General features: G+C 42.7%; 1 non-coding gene across 1 annotated transcript; it reads left to right on the top strand.

Annotated features, from left to right (window-relative positions):
• The first annotated feature begins 1,212 nt into the window (after positions 1-1,212).
• trnal-aag (transfer RNA leucine (anticodon AAG)) lies at positions 1,213-1,294 on the top strand. Its single transcript has one exon. It is a non-coding gene; the product is annotated as a tRNA-Leu (tRNA).
• Positions 1,295-12,369: the final 11,075 nt, after the last annotated feature.

The raw sequence follows: 12,369 nt of genomic DNA, 5'->3' as shown, positions 1-12,369 counted from the left end.
ATTGCCCTTAGTGGCCCGAGATGCGTAGGTTAGAGGGATTAGTGGGTAAATCTGTAGGGATATGGGGGTAGGGCCTGGATGGGATTGTGGTCGGTGCAGACTCGCTGGGCCGAATGGCCTCTTTCTGTACTGTAGGGCTTCTATGATTCTATTTCTATGATTCTATGAAGAGGCCAATCGGCCCATCAGGGCCCCACTGACAGCAATCCCACCCAGGCTCTATCCCTTAACCCCACGCATTTACTCTACTGGTAGCCCTGACACTCGGGGCAATTTAGCATCGCCAATCCACCTAACCCGGATGTCTTTGCACTATGGGAGAGAACCGGAGCACCCGAAGGAAACCCACGCAGACACGGGCAGAGTGTGAAAACTCCACATCGACAGCGACTCAAGGATGGAATTGAACCCGGTTCCCTGTGCCACTGTGTTCTTTTCCGGTTTCGTACTGTCACATAGTGAGTGTTTGCTTTGTGTGTTGCAAATGGCTGAACACATCACTGGTGTTGAAGCAGAAGGTGCCATGTTGCAGGAGAAACGTGTTTGTGGTGAAAGTGGCCTGGAGTGAAAATTAAAATAACAGAAGGAGCGTGGATAAAGTAAATTATAAAACACGCTGTAACCTACTTGTCTGGTGGTTAGAGTTTGAGACCTTCGCTGCTACTTTGATTGCAGATCGGAAAATGGAGATTTGTTTCTCGCGTCCAAATAGATGCCAGTTATTTCCTGGTAGAATTCATAATCTCGCCTTCTGATCTGTCCTTTCTGACGTGAAGACCATGAGCAAATTCTCCAGATGTGGGGATGCCGGCGTTGGATTGGGGTGGGCACAGTAAGAAGTCTCACAAAACCAGGTTAAAGTCCAACAGGTTTATTCCCTTCATCAGGTGACTTACCTGATGAAGGAGCAGTGCTCCGAAAGCTTGTGCTGCCAAATAAACCTGTTGGACTTTAACCTGGTGTTGTGGGACTTCTTACTGAAATTCTCCAGAACCAGACGAGGTTAATGCCACTTTAAATGGTGCCGGACCTTCACTGCAACTCACTGTGTTTCTGACTGGAGATGATTTCCGTTTGTTACACAGTTCAGGATTAAGTGTCTCAATGCAGGAGCAGACTCGAGGTATCTGATGGCCTTTCCCAGCTTGATTGCTTCTAATATATTTCCGTAACAATATCAGTAACAGACATATTTAGCATGCTGTTAAGCGTGGTAGCGTGGCCGAGCGGTCTAAGGCGCTGGATTAAGGCTCCAGTCTCTGCGGAGGCGTGGGTTCGAATCCCACCGCTGCCAGGAGTGATTTCCGTTTTGCTCCTTGCAGCTGAAATCTAACAGCTCAGATTGAATGCAGGAGTGTGTGCGGTGTCGTTTTTGGCCGCAACAGCGAGGAGAGACATTACCAATGTAAACAAAGGAGCGTGTGTGGAAGGCGTGGGGTTGCTTCGAAAGAGGGAACACACGGGAACACAGGCTGAATGACCGTCTGCCAATATAAACAACAGGATTGCGAACATTAAGACTGAATTCCGGCCGAGGGGTTAAGTTGATGGACTGCGAATTTCTAACTTGACTTCAAATCCTGTAATTAACACTTCCCGTCATTCCTCATAGCGACTATGTCTTCAGTGAGAATTATTTGAAATGAAGCAGTGGGTACAGAGATTATCCACTTATTACAAATCTCTCACATCAGCTTCACTGGGGGTAAAATGATCAGGATTTGATGCCGTGGCCCCTGTCTGATGCCCAGCCACAGAGCGAATAACTTTTGTGCATTAAACCAGAACACGCCTCGCGGCGTGTGTGAAGGGAGAATTTAGCCTAATCTTCCAGCTGGATGAACTTGTCTCAGTGCTGGAAAAGTAAGAGATGTAACAACAACAATAAGCTCTGAAGAAGAATCACAAGGCAGACATTATTCTGTTAATGTAACAGACACACATGTAAGATTCTGTCGCTTTCAAGTTGCATCTTTTAACTCCCTGTTCCCCATCTCAGGCATTTCCACACGCATCAAATGTCACCCACCTGAAAATCCACCCTGTGGAAAATCACTTTTCATAAAACCCCGTGTCAGTATTTGACAATGTGATTGGTTGAATTCGTTGAAAGCTGAAAGAAGTGCACAGTAAATAATTCAAAGGCGCCATGGAATTTGCATTACCTGTTGTACATCAGGGCGCGTTAGGGCCCAAAATGTGCTGGCGTGCAAAATTAAAATAGAAAAATATATATTTAAATATACACGACGCGGAATAAAGGCAGTGTTGTGCTGGATTTGTGAAGGGACTAAGGAAAAAGATAAGCGCTGAATAATGGAATATTCAGACAAAAAGAAACGCTTGCCCAGCCATGACATAATATTTAAGAAATTCCGGATGAAAGAATAGTCAACTATTTAAATCAATAAAAGATGATGCAGTAAAATAAGTGGCTGGCAACTGACACATTTATTCTCAGGAAGGTGAATATCAATGCAAGTACAATGTACACAATCCTTGGGCCAGATTTCCTGTGAATATTACTGACAGAAATATTAATGCAGTTGTTTTATTCATTGTTTCCTGTCTGGGAAACAATGAATCAACTTTGTTTTCAAATTCTCCTGAAACCTGTTTCATTATCTTGTGATTGAAGTGATGCAATGCCGTCATCCGCTGACGGTTCACAGCTGTGTTTACCCCAGTCCAATGCCGGCATCTCCACATCATGGTTCACACCTACTGCAGGCTCTGGTCTCTGTGAGTCTCAGAGAAGTTCAGTATCTCGATGGCTGCATCTGGGGACCGGTTGCCCAGAACACACACACACACAGATTCTACTAAAGGTATTTTAATGTTTCCAATATAAATCAGTTGAATTCACACAACGATTCATTGAAGATTGAAAACGCAGACATGTTATTTTTACTTCTTTACAGTATTTATTCACATTGCGTCCGCTCGATCAGAAAAGAGATAAACAAACTATTCCCATTTTGCAGCTCTTGATCTACAATTCTACTGGTTACTGTTGTACAGAAAATAGCAGATGAGTTGGAATCAAAATTTTCAACCTCTAGTTTTGCCCCCATTTAACCTGCCAGTTATAAACCTCAACAAGTTTCGCACATATTCATCAGGAAAGGATTCGGTGTTGACTCTTGTGAAACAGGTGGACCGTTCCCTAACGCACGAAAAACACAGAGGCTAAGTGATACTTCAATTGTTTCAGGAACTGTTGACATCCAGAATGGAGAGGTTTGTGAATGTGGTTCTGTTTCAAAGGTGAAATGTGTTTCTGTTTTACAAATTCATTGTCACACAGACAATGACATTCACTCCCACAAAAACATGTACTCGCATACGCACACTCTCACATTCAGACACACTCTGTCGCATAAACATGCTGTCATACACACTCTCTCTCACACGGATGCACACAGACCATAAACACAGACATATATACACACACACTTATAAACACATACTCACAAATACACACACAGGGGAACAGAGAGAGATAAACAGAGCCAGATTCAGGGGCACGCACAGATATAGGGACACACACTGGTGCATTTAGCCTATGTGGCGCAATTGGTAAGCGCATTCGGTCATTACTTCTAAGGTTGGTGGTTCGTAAACCACCCAGTGACAACTTTTGCTGTGTTTTTCGCCATCAGCATTCATTATCACATAGTTTTTCTTTGCCATTTCGTCTTGGGGCAGCATGTGTTTCCAGCTCCATTGTTAACCGGTGTTACAGACATTATTAACTTATTGAATATTTATCTCAAACATATTATATAGAACATAGAACATAGAAAGCCACAGCACAAACAGGCCCTTCGGCCCACAGGTTGCGCCGATCACATCCCCACCTCTAGGCCTATCTATAGCCCTCAATCCCATTAAATCCCATGTACTCATCCAGAAGTCTCTTAAAAGACCCCAACGAGTTTGCCTCCACCACCACCGACGTCAGCCGATTCCACTCACCCACCACCCTCTGAGTGAAAAACTTACCCCTGACATCTCCTCTGTACCTACCCCCCAGCACCTTAAACCTGTGTCCTCTCGTAGCAACCATTTCAGCCCTTGGAAATAGCCTCTGAGAGTCTACCCTATCCAGACCTCTCAACATCTTGTAAACCTCTATCAGGTCACCTCTCATCCTTCGTCTCTCCAGGGAGAAGAGACCAAGCTCCCTCAACCTATCCTCATAAGGCATGCCCCCCAATCCAGGCAACATCCTTGTAAATCTCCTCTGCACCCTTTCAATGGCTTCAACATCTTTCCTGTAATGAGGTGACCAGAACTGCGCGCAGTACTCCAAGTGGGGTCTAACCAGGGTCCTATAAAGCTGCAGCATTATCTCCCGACTCCTAAACTCAATCCCTCGATTAATGAAGGCCAGTACGCCGTACGCCTTCTTGACCGCATCCTCCACCTGCGAGGCCGATTTAAGAGTCCTATGGACCCGGATCCCAAGGTCCTTCTGATCCTCTACACTGCTAAGAATGGTACCCTTCATATTATATTGCTGCTTCATCCCATTGGATCTGCCAAAATGGATCACCACACACTTATCCGGGTTGAAGTCCATCTGTGTAATAATTTATACATTTCAAATACTATTTAACTTAATAACAGGACTCGAACCTTTAAGCCATTGCTGATGTTGTGTTTCAATTCTAGTTTCCCGTCCACTTCCCTTCATTCCCGAATCGATCAGAAATCTGTCTGTCCCCGCCTGAAGTGTTTTCAATGAGGTAGCTTGACTCATTACAAATTACAAACAGTAGAGTAGAAACAAAATTAATCTTGCAGTGTGATTCACTTGTTACAGAGCGAGAAAAGTCAGAGATGTAACTTTAAAAATAAGCTCTGAAGAAGAATCACACGGCAGACACACGGCAGACATTTATCACAAAAGGAATGACACGCATGTCAAATTCTGTTCCTTTCAAGTCGCAGCGACTAAGTCCTTGTTCTTCATCTCCGACATTCCGGCATCCGTCAAAATCCAGTCTGTTCCTCGCTCCACTGATGATGATATAGTAACTGAGCCCAGCAATTGGGTCCATAGCTCAGTTGTTAGAGCAGCTCAGGTGTAATGTTGTAAAGTGAGGAGATATTCTCTTGTTCATGAACGTAGAAAGAAGAGAACCTGTTTGATAAGTTGAGCTACACATAAGCGTTGCTGTGCGAAGTGTCTTGGCTGTGTTTATACAGAAAGTTAGCATGTAGGTGCAGTAAACAATTAGGAAGGCAAATGGCATTTCGGTCTTTATTGCAAGCAGTTTACCGTACACGAATAAAAGAAAATCTTGCTAAAGTTGTACAGGGTTTCGTAGGGCCACATGTGCAATATTCTATCAATATTTGATATCCACATTTACCAAAGGATATCCTTGCATTGAAAACGGTACAATCAAGGCTCACTAGATTAGATACTGTGATGACAGAGTTTTCCTGGGATGAGAGGCTGTGTAAATTGGACTGAAATTCCTTGCAGTTTACAAGAATGAGAAGAGATCTCATTGAAAACTACAGAAGATTGTTTCCACTGGTCGTGAAATCTAAAACACGGGAGCCCAGTGTCAGGCTGCAGACCCCTCGGATATGTGACACATAGAAAACTATAGCCAAGACTCTTCTTTGACTCTAATTCTTAACTTTAATAGCGGATTTGAAATAAATATATTATTACATTTAAAATATATAAAATAAATATTTCTTAAATAAATAATGTTGGTAACACCAGATAACCCCCTCAGTTAACAGTACAGGCCCAGGATCCACCATGATTTTATTCAATGGTGGAGGCGGATCGAGGGGACAGACTGAATCCAGCTTTCTCTCTCAGTTATTGGTTTCTGAGTGAAGTCGGAGTGTTTAGTGTTTGATTCAGCGAGAAGTTTTTCTGTCATTTGGCTGAGATTTGGATCCAGATCAAGGAAGTATTTGTGTTCGTGTAAACGATAAAATCTACCCCGTTACCGCTCAGATTTTACCTTGTATCGCCATCTTTACTATCAGCGCTTTGCAGCTTAACACTGCCCTTCTCTTTCTGTACATGTTCTTGACCTGTTGCCCATGTGCCATTTCCAACTCAGACAGGAAACTGCAAATCTCGCTTCGCTGATTCTGACAGGGCTGTTTTCAATCAGGAAGCAATTCAAAATTGTTAACCGAATTATCAGGAACAATAAATCTTCATATATCGAATATATTGAAACCGGGCTGCGGCGGTGAAAGTGTAGAATCCTAAGCACTGGACCACCAGGATCTCATCTTTCTGATTCTCCCAGACACTGATTACAGGAATGTGCACAGTGTAAATTATCCACAGTTACTCTTTCCTTGCAGCCTTGAGCACGTTGTTACGAATTAAAATTGTTCACGTTTTTACACTGGCTTCCAGTCTGAAGAAAGCAGAGCTGCGCTAAGCTGATGGTCTTCAGCTGATGCACCACAAGAAGGTTGATAACAGGTTGACGATGACTGCTGTTTGAATGCAGTGAAACGCAATCATAATTAATGCAATAGAATGTTTCAGTATTCATTTTGACATGAGGAAACAGTCGGAGCAATGTAAATATAAATTGCTGTGGGCAATTGACTGGTTTATGGAATGGGACGGATAATGCCCCCTTCTCTTCAAACTGGCACAAGTACCACTCCTCCTTTCGACCTGGAAGTAACTTCGGCCTCTCTTAATTCACGTGCCGCACAAGAATCACCATCCCCTAAACCGGAATCGAACCCGCGACTGTGAATACGCCGAACCCTAACCACGAGACCACCAGGGAAGACGCCTGCTCACACTCTAACCTGTTCTATCTATGGTAACTTGAAGCGTTGTTCTTATTTCAGCATTCATATCTCAGACAAATTCGATCGTCAGGGTCGGCAGGGAACAACTGTTCCCCTTGTTTGAGAGGTCAGAGGGGGAAGAGTTTTAGTTTCAGAGCCAGCTTTTCGCTTCACTTTGACTCCTCTGCTGAAAGAAAGAAGCAGGTGTGTGTCACAGAACAACAACCATTCGACTGGAGTCCGACAAATATGTGAGCAAGTGTGTGAGTGTGCGTGTGCGGGCGCGCGTATGCGCGTGTGTGAGTGAGTGTTTTTTTGGGGAGAAAGGCCCCGTGCCTTAAATCCATGCTGCTATCTGTTCCATGGTGTAACGGTTCGCGCTCTGGACTTTGAATCCAGCAATCCGGGTTCGAATCTCGATAGAACCACTATTCTCGTCTTCCTACCTCTTGTCTAAATTGGGTTAGATGAGTAAGTCAGTGACACCCGGAGGTGGGTCCTCTACCTCTCATCACTTCGGATTTTGAGCAATCGTCCTCTGGGGCTGATGCAATGACACCAAGAGAGCCATTCGCAGCATCGTCTGCAATGTGATTGCGGCGAAATTTGCTGAAATTTCCTCAGTTTAAAATTCCACTTCCTGAGAATTTTAAATAAAATGCCGCTCAGCAAACCAATCATCAGCTTTCGAAAAGAAAAGCACCACCGCTATGTGAACTCGGATCCACTAGGTTCAGAGACGAGAGTGCTCACCATTACATCACAGAACCCAGAAGTCAGCAGCGAGCTGCAAATGGTCACTCAAAGCATTTGACCCCTTTCATTCAATGTGGCAGCAACAGCAAGTGCGACAACAATGTGTCGTTAAGCACCACCATTGATAAACGAAAACTCACATGGCACTACACTACAAATCTACAGCTAATCATTTCATCCCAAACCGTATTGGGAGATATCAGCAAAACGTCAGGCCACACTTCGAATAGTGTATACAGTTCTGGTCACCCTATTATAGAAAGGATATTATTAAACTAGAAAGAGTGCAGAAAAGATTTGCTAGGATGCTGCCGGGACTTGATGGTTTGAGTTATAAGGAGAGGCTGGATAGACTGGACTTTTATCCTTGGAGCGTAGGAGACTTAGGGGTGATCTAAAAGAGGTCAACAAAATAATGAAGCCCATAGATCAGTTAGATAGTTAACATACTTTCCAAACGGTAGAGGAGTCTAAAACAAGAAGACATAGGTTTAAGGTGAGAGGGAAGAGATAACAAAGTGGTCCAGAGGGGCATTTTTTTCACACAGAGGGTGGCGAGAGTCTGGAACAAGCTGCCAGAGGTAGTAGTACAGGCAGGTACACTTTTGGCTTTTAAAAAGCAATTGGACAGTTACATGGTTAAGATGGGTATCGAGGGATATGGGCCAAAAGTGGGCAACTAGGACTAGCTTTGTGGTTAAAAAAGGGCGGCATGGACAAGTTGGGCCGAAGGACCTGTTTCCATTCTGTAAATCTCTATGACTCTAAATAGTCATGTTTCACAGAGGCAAGTTCCCAGACACAGAGTTAGAAAGAAACAGCTCTTCGGCCAGAATTGGTCCATAGCCTTGTGTGCCCTGACATCGCAAGTATCCATCTAAATACTTTCTCAGTGTCAAGAAGGCCTCTGCCCCCACTATCCTTTCAGGCAGTTAGTTCTAAACTCCCTTCAGCCGCTGTGTGAAAAGGTTTTTCTGCACATCCGCTCTCAACCTCCTGCCGCTTACCTTAAATTTATAACCGCTAGAAATTGATCCTTCCGCCAAGGGGAAAAGTTTCTTCATGCCTCCTCTCGCTAAGGCCCTCATTGTTCTATGTATCTCAATCACGGACCCCTCCCCGACCCTCGCTCTCTTCTGCTCCAAGGAAAACAGCCCCAATCTTTCCATTCTCACTTCATAACCGAAATTCTCCAGCCAAGACAACATATTGGTAAATCTCCTCTGCATCCTGTCCAGTGATATCAAATCCCTCCTATAACACGAATGCCAGAACTGCACACAATTCGCAAGCTCTGGCCTAATTAACGTTTTATATAGTTCCAGCATCAATTCCCCCCATCTTAAACTCTATCCCTCAAAAAGGCAAGTATACCATATGCTTTATCAATCTATTTCTCTCTTCACAGAGGTAAATCTGACCTGTTGGAGACATTAGATTCACTGTTTTATTTTCGAGGCTTGTGCGGACTAAAATGTGAAACTTCTTTCATTGGGAATAATAACGGCACTTTGGGTTATGACTTTAAATAAAATAAGCTGTACTCATGAACGAGACAGACATTTACAAATTTGCTGCAGTGAAGAGGAATTTTAAGCTAAATTCCGCAGTTGTGTAAATCTAAACGTAACCCAAACAAGCAGACAAGTTCTTTGAGAGGGAATGATACCCATACTAATAATTATGGAAGACAGTAGTGACCATATCATATGAAGTAACTAAAGTCAGTGGAAGGGTTAAAAGAGTGCAAAGAAGATTTACGAGGATGTTGCCTGGTCTAGTAGGACAGGGTTATAGGGAGAGGTTGGCCAAGCTAGGACTTATTCCTTGGTATGTAAAAGAATGACGGGTGACTTAATTGAAGGGTATAAAATCATGATGACCGCACATAGTCTTTTTCCCAGTGAAACAGAATTGAAAGCTAAAGGTTTAAGGTGAGAGAGGAAAGATTAAAAAGGGACCAGAGGGGCAAATTCTTCACGCAGAGGGTGGTGCGTCATAGCGTTGTAGAGGTTTACAGCATGGAAACAGGCCCTTTGGCCCAACTTGTCCATGCTGCCCAATTTTTAGCACTAAGTTAGTCCCAATTGCTCACATTTGGCCCATATCCCTCTATACGAATCCTACCCATGTAACTACCTGAATGCTTTTTAAAATACAACATTGTACCCGCCTCTACTGGTGCCTCTGGAAGCACATTCCAGACACTCCCCACCCTCTGAGTGGAAAGAAATGTCCCTCTGGACCCTTTTGTATCTCTCCCCTCTCACCTTAAACCTCTTTTCGTTAAACCTATGCTGTCTAATTTTAGAATCCCCTATCTTTGGGAAAGATCTTGATTATCTACCTTATCTATGCCCCTCATTATTTTATAGATATCTATAAGGTCATCCCTAAGCCTCCTACGGTCCAGGGAAAAAGGTCACAGTCCATCCAGCCTTTTCTTATAACTCAAACCATCAAGTCCCGGTAGCACCCAGTAAATCTTTTCTGCACTCTTTCTAGTTTAATGATATCCTTATGTGTAAGTGGAATGAGCTGCCAGAGAAAGTGGTTGAGGCAGATCGAATAACATATAAAAAGCATTTGGATAAGTACATGGATAGCAAAGGGTTAGAGGGTAATAGGCCAAACGTGGGCCATTGGGACTAGCTGGGAGGGTACTACAGTGGGCATGGACTATTTGGGCCAAAGGGCCTGTTTCCATGATGTATTGCTCTATAGCAATCTGAGGGTAACAATGTTTAGATTGTTTGGTTTTTGATGAATAGCAGCAGTGTAATATTTCCAATCATCCTACTTCTAACACCTCTCTTGCATCAACAGAAAGATTAACATTACTGCCCGAATCTCCACAAAAGTCACCATTACAATTCACTTGAAATTCTGAAATTGTAGGCTGACATTATGTGATCAAAATATTCTTCAATGTTTCCATTCACCTCAGTTCAGTAATACGGTGTTAATCAATATTTCCTTTTTTCACCAAAATGCTTAGACCAATGAGTTTGCCTTCAATCAGATCCTTTACCATGAGTGCAAAAGAATTTCAATAAATATGTTTGCTACAATAAAAGCTGAATTCATCTTGTTTTCTCAGTGATTGTGATTAGTATCTGTCAGCACATTGTTTAATTGTTTCACGGGGACATTCCTCACTCCATAAATAGGGAATGTTTTCAGTGTGTGTGGCAGTGTTTAACTGACATTGGACATTAGTACAGACAGCAATCATTGAATCTCATAGTCAATCCACCATGTTCTGGATTGTTCCACTTGAGGTTCATATTTTTTGGTTAGTTCAGGATATCAAAAAGATTTACTACCCGATCCTCACTGCAGTCGGTGTGAGTAGTGAGTCATAATTAAACGTGTTTATTGCCTTGTCCATGAGACCCAATTATTGACAACATTTTGTAAAAAACTCCTGGTCTGTTTCTCCTAATGAACTGGAGCATTTTGTTAATTTGAATTCTTGTTCCACTGGTGTGGTGCTCCCTTTCTTAACCAGAAAAGTCAATGTCATTCTACTCCAAGTGTGAATTCACTAAAAATGCTGCAATGGCTCCCCAGAATCCTGACAGCCCGCTGATCCTGTTCTCTGTCTGAACTATGACTTAATTATGTCTCTCCTCCTTACAGTGAATTTATTGACCATTGCTTTGCTGCCTCGAGGAAGGTGCGGACTTTCCAAATGTGTCACACATTACCTCATTTCCATGTCAGCGGTGGACTTACTGCTTGTTATTATTGATCTCATCCTGAGGCAAATTCCGAACAGTTTTATTTATCAATTACTGTTCATGTACCACATTAAAGTGTGTAATATCCATGCCGTCCTGCTTTACGCAGTCACTGATTGTTCTGTCTGGTTTACTGTCGCTTTCACCTTTGATCAACTCATGGCCATTAATTGTCAAAAGCTGAAAATAAAATACTGCTCTGAGAAAATGGCAACTGTTGTTCTCGGAATACTGAGTGTGCTGTTCACTGTTAAGAACACTTTTTGGTACTTCATGTGTGAGGATAGATATATGCTTTCCAATAATCCCTATTTCGGTGATGTAGATTTTGATGTCATCTACTCACCAGGGTGGGCAGCAGTTGAAAATCTACACTATATTTTAACCCCGTTTGTTCCTTTCTTTTTGATTCTGCTGCTCAATGTTTTAACTGGTAAACATATTCTGGTCTCAAACAATGTCCACAAGAGACTTATGCCCCACAAGAGTGTGGAGAGTCCAAGTGACCCAGAGATAGAGAAGCGGAAGAAATCCATCATTTTACTGTTTGCCCTTTCGGGAAATTTTGTCCTGCTGTGTTCTTTTAGTGAACGATTGTATGATTTCTCTTTAATTTATTTCCATCCACCAGCATTTGTAAAGGAACTGGGGTTTATGCTCCAACTCCTGAGTTGCTGCACAAACACATATATTTATGCAGCGACCCAGACACAATTCAGAGAGGATCTGAAGAATGTGGTGGTATTTCTATTTACTGGAATTATGAAATTCATTAAACAGTGAACAGATATTCCATAATCACAGCATGTTTCTTATGTTCTGCACAAAACCTCATCTCAGTCAAACACACGCAGTGAGGTTGGTTTTACTTTATTAATCCTGATAAAGCCATGAACAGTAAGTTTAGATATAGAAAAAGTAAACTAATTCAGTTCCGATGGATTCTGGTTTTGAATCAGATAAATCCTTTGTTTCAGCATCTACTGGACAAATTGAGTTCCACTGTAAAGCATTCTCTTTTTAACTTTGGAGTGAGGTTCGTGACATCAGCCCCAACATAGCCTCCCAACGC

Source organism: Mustelus asterias, chromosome 23, assembly GCF_964213995.1.
Source record: "Mustelus asterias chromosome 23, sMusAst1.hap1.1, whole genome shotgun sequence".
NCBI classification, from domain to species: domain Eukaryota; kingdom Metazoa; phylum Chordata; class Chondrichthyes; order Carcharhiniformes; family Triakidae; genus Mustelus; species Mustelus asterias.
This window is presented reverse-complemented; position numbering and strand designations above follow the sequence as displayed.